The sequence below is a fragment of the Balaenoptera borealis genome (assembly GCF_965194805.1).
Source record: "Balaenoptera borealis genome assembly, chromosome: 13".
NCBI lineage: Eukaryota > Metazoa > Chordata > Mammalia > Artiodactyla > Balaenopteridae > Balaenoptera > Balaenoptera borealis.
The window spans coordinates 56,148,704-56,160,562 of record NC_138870.1 but is presented as its reverse complement, the minus strand read 5'-3'; the positions used below and the strand labels follow the sequence as shown (position 1 = coordinate 56,160,562).

General features: G+C 39.3%; 1 protein-coding gene and 1 long non-coding RNA gene across 10 annotated transcripts in view; one reads left to right on the top strand and one right to left on the bottom strand.

Moving 5' to 3' along the window:
• The window catches only part of LOC309609605, a 59,500-nt gene extending 50,479 nt beyond the window's left edge, over window positions 1-9,021 (bottom strand). Inside the window, exon 1 of the long non-coding RNA XR_014233511.1 lies at window positions 337-9,021. This is a non-coding gene — a long non-coding RNA (uncharacterized lncRNA). The remainder of the gene's footprint in view (window positions 1-336) is intronic.
• Window positions 1-11,859, top strand: part of GRIP1 (glutamate receptor interacting protein 1) — a 713,644-nt gene that overhangs the window by 206,460 nt on the left and 495,325 nt on the right. The gene's annotated exons all lie outside the window — the stretch shown is intronic.

Genomic DNA, 11,859 nt, shown 5'->3' with positions numbered 1-11,859 from the left:
CTTCCCTGGTGGCGCAGTGGTTAAGAGTCTGCCTGCGAATGCAGGGGACACGGGTTCGAGCCCTGGTCCGGGAAGATCCCACATGCCGCGGAGCGACTGGGCCCGTGAGCCACGGCTGCTGAGCCTGCGCGTCTGGAGCCTGTGCTCCGCAACGAGAGAGGCCGCGATACTGAGAGGCCCGCGCACCGCGATGAAGAGTGGCCCCCGCTTGCCGCAACTAGAGAAAGCCCTAGCACAGAAGAAACGAAGACCCAACATAGCAACCAATCAATCAATTAAATAAATAAATCTTTAAAAAAAAAAAAAAAGAAAAAAAAAAAGAAATATGCCACAGACAAGAGATTAGAACTACAAAAGTTTTGAACCAGTAACGATTTTCTGGATTTGATCTGTAGAGTTACAGGGAGCTTGAAAAATGTCAGCACTTTCCAAAATGCTGTAAACAGGTCTTTAAGAGATTGTTTTATATAGTCACATCATATTATTGATGACTGGTCTTCATAGGTCTAGTTTAGAGCTCAATTCAAGAGCATGTATTGAGTGTCAGGTTAACATAATAAGTATAAGGTTTCTGAAACAGTCTCTGATATTTAAGAGTTTAGACTACTTGGAGAAATGTGACATGTATTCAAAAAATCATAATATCGTATAGATGAATGCCATGAAGAGTAGACCGAAAACAAGAGAAGAATTTTCGTTGAAAGCGATTACTTTTGGTGGGGGTGAAGGAGAAGCCACGAGATGAGGTCAGTAAATGAACGTCACGTTCTGAGACGGCTCCTGGCTGAAGGTATTCTCCGTAAGTGGTGGATATGTTTCCTGTAACTGAGTGAGCTCCTGCCACTTGGCACTATGGGAAGGGACAGAGGTCTCTCAGATCAGAACCTTCGAGTGGTGGTGCAACTGCTCAGAATATAATTTAAAGCACTGACCCTGGCCTCCCAACCCCGCCTCAGTGCTGTGCCGTGTGCCCCTCCCCATCACTGCTGATCTGAGAATAGCTGTGGGTCTGTGAGGAGACAGATTCAGAAGCGTTTATAGCAGTAGATATTGCTGTGACATTTTAACTGTACTTTATAAAAGAACTGATCTGCAATGGACTGTGAAAAACACACCAGTGGTTCTTTACCACAGAATGTTTGAGGAGCACTTGCCTGTACAACCTTCCTGCTGCATCTTCTGTCCTTTCCCTTCATTCTCCACCTTCTTCCCACCATGCACCAGCGGCCTCCTAGCTATTACTTGAACTTGCCAAGCGAACCCTTCGTCTTGTGCTTTTCCCTCTGCTTGGGATGCACTTCCTCCACGTGACTACACCTTTCTCTCCCTAGCTTCCTCCAGAGCTCTGTTCAGATGTTACCGTACCAGAACCTCTTGCCCTGGTGACTGAAACACGCCTGCCTCATTACTGTCTCCTTACCTTGCTTTCTCTTTCTTCCCTAAGTAATTCATCCCTGGTATGTATTTATTGAGCTATTACTTATTGTCTGCCCCATCCTACTAGAAGTCAACTCCACGAGTCCAGGGACTTGTTTATCTTGGACACTGCTGTCGACTTAGCACCTGGAACAGTGCCTGACTCATAGCTGGCCTTAATATTTGTTCAGTGCATGAGTGCAGGAAGAAGTGAGTGAGGGAATGAATGGCAGAACAGTTGCAGTGGGGCTAGAAAATGCAGATATGCTCTAGGAAACAGGAAGTAATTTAATTTGGCTAGTAAGAAGGAGAAGAGAACGTTTTAGTCAGCTCTAATTTCAGTTCAAGTGGGTAGAGTCATCTTTTGGTTCTAGACTTCAGCACTTAAAATAAAAGAACATTCTCCTTTTTCTGAGCTTTACCAGATGCCATATTACCATCAGGGATCCTTTTCCTGACCAGCTTGAGATGTGCTTGTTTTGTTTTGGAATTTCAGTCTCAGTGCCGTAGTATTCCATATCTTAATTTTCATCATCTTTACCCTGTAAGAGTTTGCTCCCAAAACTCTGGTTCAACATTCCTGAAACTGCCGCATATTGGAAATCTGTATGGATGCAGGCAGAGAAGAGTAATGCTGTCTTAACCATTTGGAAAGATGGAATGCAGGGTGCGGTTTCCCTTCCAGTACAGCTGGGGCCTCAGGCGATGCTTAGTTCATGAAAATGTACAGTTGGGAATCATCCCGCTAAGGGTGATGAAGGCCTGGGGTGGGGTTAGCCTTGACAGTTGGAAAGAAAGGTCAGTTTTCCCCGGCTACTGAGGAGATCCTGAAAGATGAGACAAGACAGCTGGATGAAAAATCTGCACCCCACGTGAGCTTCCAGCACTCTTGGCATTGCTGCTGTTTCCTTCCAAGAGCCATTTGGTCTCACTCAGAAGAAAGCAGTCCCATTTATGAGTGACAAGGAAGCCACTTTCTCCTCTTGGAGTGGCCTGGTATACAAATAGCATACATAATTAATGTGCCCCGGAAAGCTGTTTAAATTAATTATGGGATTGTCCCCCAAGAAGTATTCTACAGGAGGAAGTGCTTTAGGTGTTTTCAGCTAGGATCTGGGAGTGCGAGGTTCTTTTTTCCTCTCACTGTTAGGACTTTGTGACCTCAGGCAATTCACTTAATGTTCCCCAAAATACCTATAAGATACTTTATTGATCCATATTTTATTCATACTTTCCACTTCTAAATCTTTGGAAAACCTCAGTAGAGCCATTCTCAGGGTCATTGAATGAAAGCCAATAATGCCCTTTGAGATCCTTTATAGAAATTTGCTTAAAAGGGCCTGGCTACTTATATTTTTTCTAACATCCCGAAGTAGATATTTCACAGCACTAATCGTTATTCTTTAATATGTGCAGTTAAACCCATCTTCTTAATTCTTTAAAATGGAAGACTGCCTAAGACCTATGTGATCAGCTCTTGCAACTAGACTGAGTGCATATCAGGTAGGAAATTGTTAAATAACTTCAAAACTATATTACTACTCTGATAGAGCAAGTTGCACTCTCCTTGAAAGATGTCAGTAGCAAAGTCTTACCTAAGCCTCCCATCTTTCCCATTTATTCCTTTCTTACCATTTGTGCTAAAGAATTTGACCAGTTTTAAAGCTCAAGAGGTACTTGTGTGCAGAAGTGAACTCGATTGGGGATTTATATTTTCTACTGTTACATCTGTTTCTTGCTTGGGGTGCTGCAAGATAGTGTGCGCTAATATTTTGTTGATTAAGTCATGTAAACTCCAGTGGTACCCAGAAAACCAGGTTTTCTTTGGAAGAAGGAAGCAGTTCTTTCTTCTCCACGGCCATATGGGATTTCTGGGTTCAGCCTTTCGTCCTGCATCAATATACATATCTCTATAAAACTGTTCTACTTCTCTAAGCAAAAGAGCATAGATGCTGTACAATATTCTCTCCAATAAACAAGTGCAGAACAGTAGGAAGTTGCTTTAATTTGCATAAATCTCATTGAAAAGCCATAGAAATCTTTATATTATTATTCCCAGGGGGTTATCTCATAAAAAGCTGTAGAAATCTTTGTATTATTATTCCCAGGGGGTTATCTCATATTTTTTCCGCTGCACGTCAGCAGTCGTCCAGCAGATGGCACTGTGTGGTAACTGGATGACAGCTTCCTTTTGCAAACGTGTCTGTGTGCATTTCTGGCCTATATATTTACAAATACTCATTCTGTTAACATTACTGTGGTGGAGCGAATGACACTTTTTTGAAATACAAGGTATTAAATGTCAGAGATTTGTAAATTTGTATCTTATTCCAGCACATTATTATATAGTGTTGCCCTGTAGCGCTATAGTGAAACTGTTCATTGTTCCTTAAGGAGCTTTTTATTTTCTGATGATTAACACTGGAGTTCACTTAATAGCTTGTCCTAATAAGGTAGAGATATATCAGTAAATAATCCCCATAGAGTATTATCCTGGGTGTCCCCATCCTCTGTGTTTGTGTCGAGCAAAGGATGCGGTTGGGCTAAGGGTAACAGCCCTCAAAGAGCTGCTCACAAATAGCTCACTGTTGCCACTTCATGGAATATTGTGGTGGCCAAAAAGGAAGGAAAGGAAACTAGTACGTAGTTACTCAAAGTGTGGTCCTTTGACCCCAGCAGCGTGGGTCTTCCTGGGTGCTTGTCGGAAATACAGTGTCTTGGGGCTCACCCCAGATGTAATGCATCAGAATATGCTTTTTAAAAAGATTCCCAGATAATTCATATGCATATTAAAGTTGGAGAAACACTATTAAGTGCCTCCTCTTCCGTTCATGTAAAGCAGATGTTGAGAGCCTGCTGGAAGTCAAGCAGCAGTGCACCTGGGCTTGGGTGCAGCTATGGCCAAGTCAGGATACCAGCCAGCAGGGAGCTTAGAGTCAGGGGATGGAGAGGGTGTTTAAAAAAGAAGAAATTCAGCCATGTAGGTGCTAAGAGAGGTATGTACTAAGGGCAAGCATGTGTTTGGTAGGCATTGGGCTGAGATTCACATTTAATCTTTGTGACAGCTCTGAGAGAAATTACTGTCCCAGAAGAGGAGACCATGCAAAGTCACTCACACGGCCAGTCAGTGATGAGCAAAAGCATAAACCAAGCTCTGCCAGGCTCCAAAGCCCATGGTTTTGAATAAGCTGCATCCTAGAAGCCCAGGCTCTTCCAGTAAGTTATCTATCCTTATCACCTCTGTTATAGATAACAAGGGAAAGGGTTGATTTCCAGACCAAGGATCTGAGGACCTTACACTGAAATACCAATTTTGGAAAGTTTGTGAGTTAAATGCTGAAGAGTGACTTCCCAAATGGGGGTGGTGATCACTTATACCTTGTGTGTGGGTCACCTGAGTTCCTCCATCTAATACAGCCTTGCCATCCTGAGGAAGTCGAGACTGACTGCAGATGGGTGGCGACTGGGGACCTTTAGCTGGAAAATTTGTAATAGAGTGGGATTATATTAATGCTGAGCTCAGGAGATCTAAGAACCAAGTATTCTCTCCCAAATCCAACCACGGGCCACTTGCAAATCAGCATTTTCAGGACACTGACTGAGCCCTGCATCGCCCACAGAGCACTGGTTTTAGGAATTGCCCAGATTGGCACTCATCTTTTCAAAACCATTTTCAGGGGTTAATATAGTTGTAATTACCTACACTTACAGGAGCCTGGTTGTGTTAGCTAAATGTGTTGATGAGTCTCCCACAGAGAACAGAATTAGATATCTCAGTAAGATAAGGAAGTTACCTCTATTTTTTTGTTACTGTATGTAGGAGGATTGTTGCTCAGTCTGAGAAAATTGTTTCAGAGCCTTTTTTCTTCTTGTATTATCTTTTACTAATTCATGTATTGAACATATCTGTAAGCAGGGATGAATGTTAAATTTGAATAACGGTTTACAGCAGACTCATACGTATTTGGCAACGATAAAACTTGCTTCCTGAGAGGAAACCATGGGTCATAAAACGAGGCTAAAAGAACTAACTGTCCTGTTGCCGTCTTTGATGGCTAACATTGGTATTTTTCGGAAAATGCAGGGAATATTTATCTTAGTCTTTTCAGCCTCATTTTGTTACTTCCAGGTAACTTGTTGCATTTCCTATCCTCGAGTCAAAAATTGTTCTGCTTCTGGCTTATTTATCTGATATCAGCGATGAATGCACATTCCAAATATGCCTCATATTCCCAAACAGACAAAGTGGTGTAGGGTGTAGTAGAAATTGTTAGGGAAAAATGTATACCTGCCCAAATTCACAGGGATTGGGTAATAGATAGGAAAACGAGGTAGAAATGGTTAGTCATGATGGGTATGGTGATAATTTGTCAACGAGTACCCTTATCTCATTCTTTGAAGGAATAGCTCTGATACACTAAATCTCTCTATAACCAACACGAAGAAAAAAGATACTGAATTAACACGAAAGTACTAGATCTTTTTTTTCCAGGGATGAGATTTTCCTCCCTTTCAGTTACTACTTCCCTCATATACCCCTAAGTGCTACTAGTTCGTTTTTCATTTTTAAACTTGCTTCAACTCCACGTCTCCTTAGAGTCAAGGATTTTATTTTAAATGTAGAGAGATGACCACAACTATGAAAGAAGTTTATTGTGAATCGTTTCTGGTGATTGTCTCAAGACACTCTCAAAATCGGGCTCTTGACCATTTCATTTTATCCTCACCTTTCTCTGTAAGAAAATGGAATGTTTCCAAAGAGAACAGTGGACTTTGTTATCTAGTATTCCGTCCATGGGAAAGCCAGTAATGGTTGCAATCTGCAGAAGAGACGAAAATGCCAAGGAAAAAAAGTCAATTTGAGTGATTTAGATTTTTAAGAGTGGTTCTGGGACATAATATAAAGTCGATTCATATTCATCTTAACTTCTTAAACATACAAAGCTCAGAGTTATAAAACTTACCATGGCAGTGAGGGTAAATTATCACAAAGAAGCAGTAAGGGTGCCGTAGGTACTCTAAAATCTGCGGACCTTTGTCGTAGTTAAGAGCATGTGGACCACCTTGAAAATTAGAATAAAAAATATCTCTTGTATATATAGTAATCCTCTCCTAACCATATTGGTTAATTAAACAGAACATTCTTTCCTTTACCAGGCTGAATAACTTCACAGTACTGACAGTGGAAAAATACATTTAAAAAACCCCCAAACAAACAAAGAGCACATGAGAAATGTGTTGCCCATGCTAGGGTTGCCCTGGAAAATACGATCAAAGGAAAGATGTAAAGTGTACCTTCCCTAATCCCTGTGCTCCAGCCAAGCTGAGTTACCGAGAGCCCCGTGAATGTGCCGCGCGATTCCACACGTCCATGCTCTGCATTCATATTGCCTCTACCTGCAGCGTCAACTTTGATGCTCTATCCTCTGTGCACGCTTGATGAACTTGCACGCATCCTTCAAGACTCGGATCAGGTAGCCTTTAATCTTTGAAGCTAGCCAGTCACTCCTGCACTCCTCTTTCCGTTACAGTCTCCTATTATTCTTGTCTCACTGTGTTGAAATTAGATGATGATATGCCTCACCTCTCCCCACCCCAGATGAGCTTCTTGAAGCCAGGAGCCACATTTTATTCATTTATGTCTGCCTAGTTCATGGATGGAAAATATATGGGCACATGCCTCCACGCTTCAATTCTGCATCTGTGGCAGACGCTACAAGTCAATCATGGTACTTTTTCTCTCGGAATCTAGGCATAGCCGCATGGTATTTTTGAACACCATGCTTCGGTCAGCCGCTTACTACAAATTCATTGTGACTGACACACTGGTTTCAGCTTCCTTGCTACCCCTGGCCTAGGAGAACACCTGGCTTAGAGTAGGCATTATTTTTATGTGAAAATGATACTAAATGGAAACCTTATAAAATCCATGTTTGATTTGACTTTTGATTTAACTAATCTGTTGGAGTTGAATCTAGAAATGTTATAAAACTTTCTGGGATCTCAGTCACTGATATTCAACCACTTCTGTTGTTTTGCTTTCATTATTTTGAAGCGCTATGAATTAAATAACATTAAACAGGTTCTTTTACATTGTAAGACTTTTCAAACCTTTATATGCCAGAGTGCACTAGGAATCTGCCTGAAGAGAATAAAATATTTCCAGTTTCACAAACTTATTGGAACAATGAGGGAATGTTTGATGGAACTAGCAATCCTCAGAACCCACTTTGGGGAACACTGCTGTAGCAGATTCTAGCTGGTTCTGTTCATGTCATCAGCAGACTGTGTTATTCTGTGTTTGTATTTAGTAATCAGTACTCAGTAATCGGGATAATGAGAACCTCAGGCTTTTCTTTTGCTATTTTAGAATGACATAATCTACGATATTCTTGTAGAAACATGGTGAAATGTTGACTTCCTCTAGTTGATTTGTAAATGCTTTAACCTTCAAAAATATACTATTAATTAAAAAAAAATCTTTCTGAAGCATGAAGATAAAGCATTAAGTGGTGTGTGTCAACAGGCTTGGATTCAAGAACCAAGCCTGACATTCCCAAACTCTGTGAGAGCGTACTTGTCATTTCTTTTCATGCCCTTAGTTTTCTCACCTATGAAGTGGGGATGATTGACTCTGACATGAGAATACAGGCTCAGAACAAACAGTGCAAAGATCTATTTTCTCTCTGCTTCATTCCAGATGTAACACTCTTGAAGCTATTTTTTAAACCAACTTGCTTAGAGAGTAGTTTCATTTCCAGAAGATAAGGATGTCCTTGAAAGTGACTAACAGCATCTGACCAGTTATATAACGTGCCTTGTGTACAGTAGCAGCTGGTAAAGCCTAATATTTCTAAGTCAGTCTAAATGACTTAGTAACATAGTTGGAGACATTTGATAACCAATGTGATTTCTCCGCAGCCTTCCAGCAACCTTCTGTCTTCACACACACCAAAAAAAAGCAGATGGGTAGGGAAGAATAGCCTGAAAACATCTTTTCAAACAGTGACGATGTTGATGAAGATGGACACTGTAATTTAAAAATAAGTAATTTCTTTTAACAAAGTGGCATGGGAATGAAGTCCATAGGAAAACAGGTTGGGGTTTCTCCATGTTACCTGCCTGCCTGGGTAGTGTGGGTAGTAATGTTCCTGTCCTTGGCCCCATCTCATACATGCCTCTCTTGCATCAGCGCTATGACTTTTGTTTTAAATTGGTAGCAGCATCTATGTATTGGTCATGAAGCTTAGGCTGCACATAGGTTGTTCGGGTTTCATTTTGCGTTTTGTTGCAACACATTCATGCAGTTGGAAAATTTGGAGATTGCAACCCAGGCAAGATTTAAATTCCAGTCTTACCACTTATCAATGATGTGCTCTTGCCAAACTATTTAATTTTTCTTAGTCTCCTTTCCTTAGCCATGAAATGGAGACGGTGATGTATAGGATTGTTGTGAGGATTCCATGAGACGATATAAGTAAAGAACCTGGTGTCTAATCGCTGCTTGCTAAATGCTGGTTCCCACAAAGCCCTCCTTCATTAGTTACCCCTGGAGTAACTAATATAAAATATTAATCTGTGCTTTCTATGTCGTTGCACGTTTCCATTTTAATACAATCTGTTTATCTGTCTGTTCTTACAAGATTACACATCAAGCGTCCAAGTACCTTATTTATATTTATATTCCCAGTGTATAATATCTAGCATACAGCAAGTGCTCAGTAAGCCTTTGCTTTATGGATTCTCTCTCACTTTATTTTCTTCCTTCTCCCTGTCAATCCAATGAGTGTGAAAAGATTCGTCATTATTTATTAATCCTAATAGGGCCAGACATGTTTTAGTAATTTTGTGAATCAGAAAAATAACCCTCTGTTTTAAATATCTATTTAGAAAAAAAAAAAAGATAGACTTGTATGTATGTTAAAACAAAAACTCCAATGACAGCAACCAATCATATTCATGAATTCTCAAATTATATTCTTATAGAATTAAGTGTAATCGAACTTCAGATACTGAAGTCTTTCTGCAGCCTCAGTGTCATGTTTACTCTCAGTAATTGGGGAAGAATTCTGGTGTTAGAATGCATGCCAGTAATTGTTGGCTCAAGAATTCGTGAAAGGTACACACTCGATTGGGGTTTTAACTTTGGCTCATGATTTATAAGTGTATAAATGGCAAAAAGACATTTCAAAATTGTATATATTCATGCATGTGGTGTTAGAACTTCCGAGAAGCTCTGATTCATTAGAATTGAGCTGACATTTATAAAGACGTAAAACTACTGTGTAGCAGCAGCTTTAATTATTACTTAAGAGCAGAGTTGTTAAAATGGCTCCCTCAGGTACTTGAGCTTTTGATTATGTAAGGAGAAAAAAAAAGATAAATTTCAAAAATGAAGTTCAGTTATCCAGTTTGCACTGCCAGTTACCCTATAATTCATCGTGGGGACAACTTTTACATTTGGTCTAGGAAAGAAGCCAAATATCAAATGTGTCCTTGGCGGCTGACAGGTAATGATAACGTCGTAAGAAAAAAAAGCACCTTGCCTCTTGTAAGAAAGATTTGGGGGTATTTACAGAAGTATTTGAGCATCTTCAGAGTACATGAGCTCTACAGCAACTGGAAGATTTAAAAATCTCCCTTTTCTGTTATTCATGTAAAGAGTTCTCTCATGGTTACTGGAAAATGCTCCCAATCAGAAGAAAAAGCCCCCAGCGTTTGACCCATGAGACACAAACTCTGAGCTAATAACGTCTTGGTCATCTGTTACTTTTCATATTTATCAAGGGGAACTTTAACAAGGAGAGCAGTTGCCTGGGAGGGTTAAGATGCATTCTGCCAGTGTGGCATGTTTTACTTACTCTTATGTTTGCAATAAATGGAGGTTGGTTTGTGTTAGGATGTGAGTCTATTCTCCAAAGACATATATGCTGATAGCACTAATGATTTGCAGTATTTAACAGCAAAACTGTTTTACTTGCTGTGACTCCAGGCTTTGAATTATAAATGGAATCATTTTATGTCTTTTGTCATTAGTTGAAATACATGGGAATTGTCCCAGATTTCCCATTAAAAATGTATCGAGTAAATATTTCAAAATCATTAAATATTTCAAAATCTATTTCTATTTTGAAATAGAAATATTTCAAAATTGATATCGCTAATTGGTATTTAGAAAAATATGTTTTATCAAACTATACATTTATATAAATTTGTATAAATTTACACGGGTTGGAAAAAATATCCAAATTAATTTTAATGAATACAGTGGTATGTTATGTTTATTTGTGTGCATAAGCAGTTTTTATTTGCTTATTGTTTGGGGTGATTAAAAATTCTGCCCAAACTCAGGAGGTATTAAGAGGTTGTTTCCTACTGTGGTCTCATTCTAAATGACATTTCTTTTTCTTTGACCTCAAGTTTAACTTCTTGGGAGAGCTGCTAACTCAGCACAGTAAGTAAGTCTTGGCCTCTTTCCTGATTTAAAGCTAATCATATGCAATTTTGGAAAGGCATCAAATTTACTTTTGAAAAAAAAAAATCCCTGGCACAGCTAATGGGAGATATAATTTTCATGACTAAAGTAGGTACAAAAAAGTGTCCAAAAATGGAAGAATGAACTTGTGTTTCCACAGACAGCCCTTTTCAGAGTCTTGACCCAGTCCTTCTCAGCTAAAGTTGCTGGCTCTATTTATGGAAGACTTTAAATACCCCTAAATTGCAATTAAATTTTTTATTTGAAATTGTATCCCCTCTATTTAGAGATTATGACTCTAATGCATGATGATGTGATGAGGAAAGGGAGTGTTAGTCATGAAGAAGATAGAATTGTGAATGGGGTGACCTGTCATGATAGGGTTTTTTGTTTTTTTTTTAATAGAAGTATAGTTGATTTACAATGTCGTGTTAGTTTCTGGTATGCAGCAAAGTGATTCAGTTACATAAATATAAATATTCTTTTTCATATTCTTTTCCATTATGGTTTATCACATGATATTGAATATAGCTCCCTGTGCTATACAGTAGGTCCTCGTTGTTTATCTATTTTATATATATTTGTGTGTATGTTAATCCCAAACTCCTCATTTATCCTCCCTGCCCCCACTGTCTTCCCCTTTGGTAACCATAACTTTGTTTTCTATGTCTGTCTGTAAATAAGTTCATTTGTATCATATTTTAGATTCCACATATAAGTGATATCATATGGTATTTGTCTTTCTGTTTCTGACTTAAAATACTTCACTTAGTATGATAATCTCTAGGTCCATCCATGTTGCTGCAAATGGCACTATTTCATTCTTTTTTATGGCTGAGTAGTATTCTATTATGTATATATACCACATCTTCTTTATCCATTCATCTGCCAATGGACATTTAGGTTGCTTCCATGTCTTGGCTACTGTGAATAGTGCTGCTATGAATATTGGGGTGCATGTATCTTTT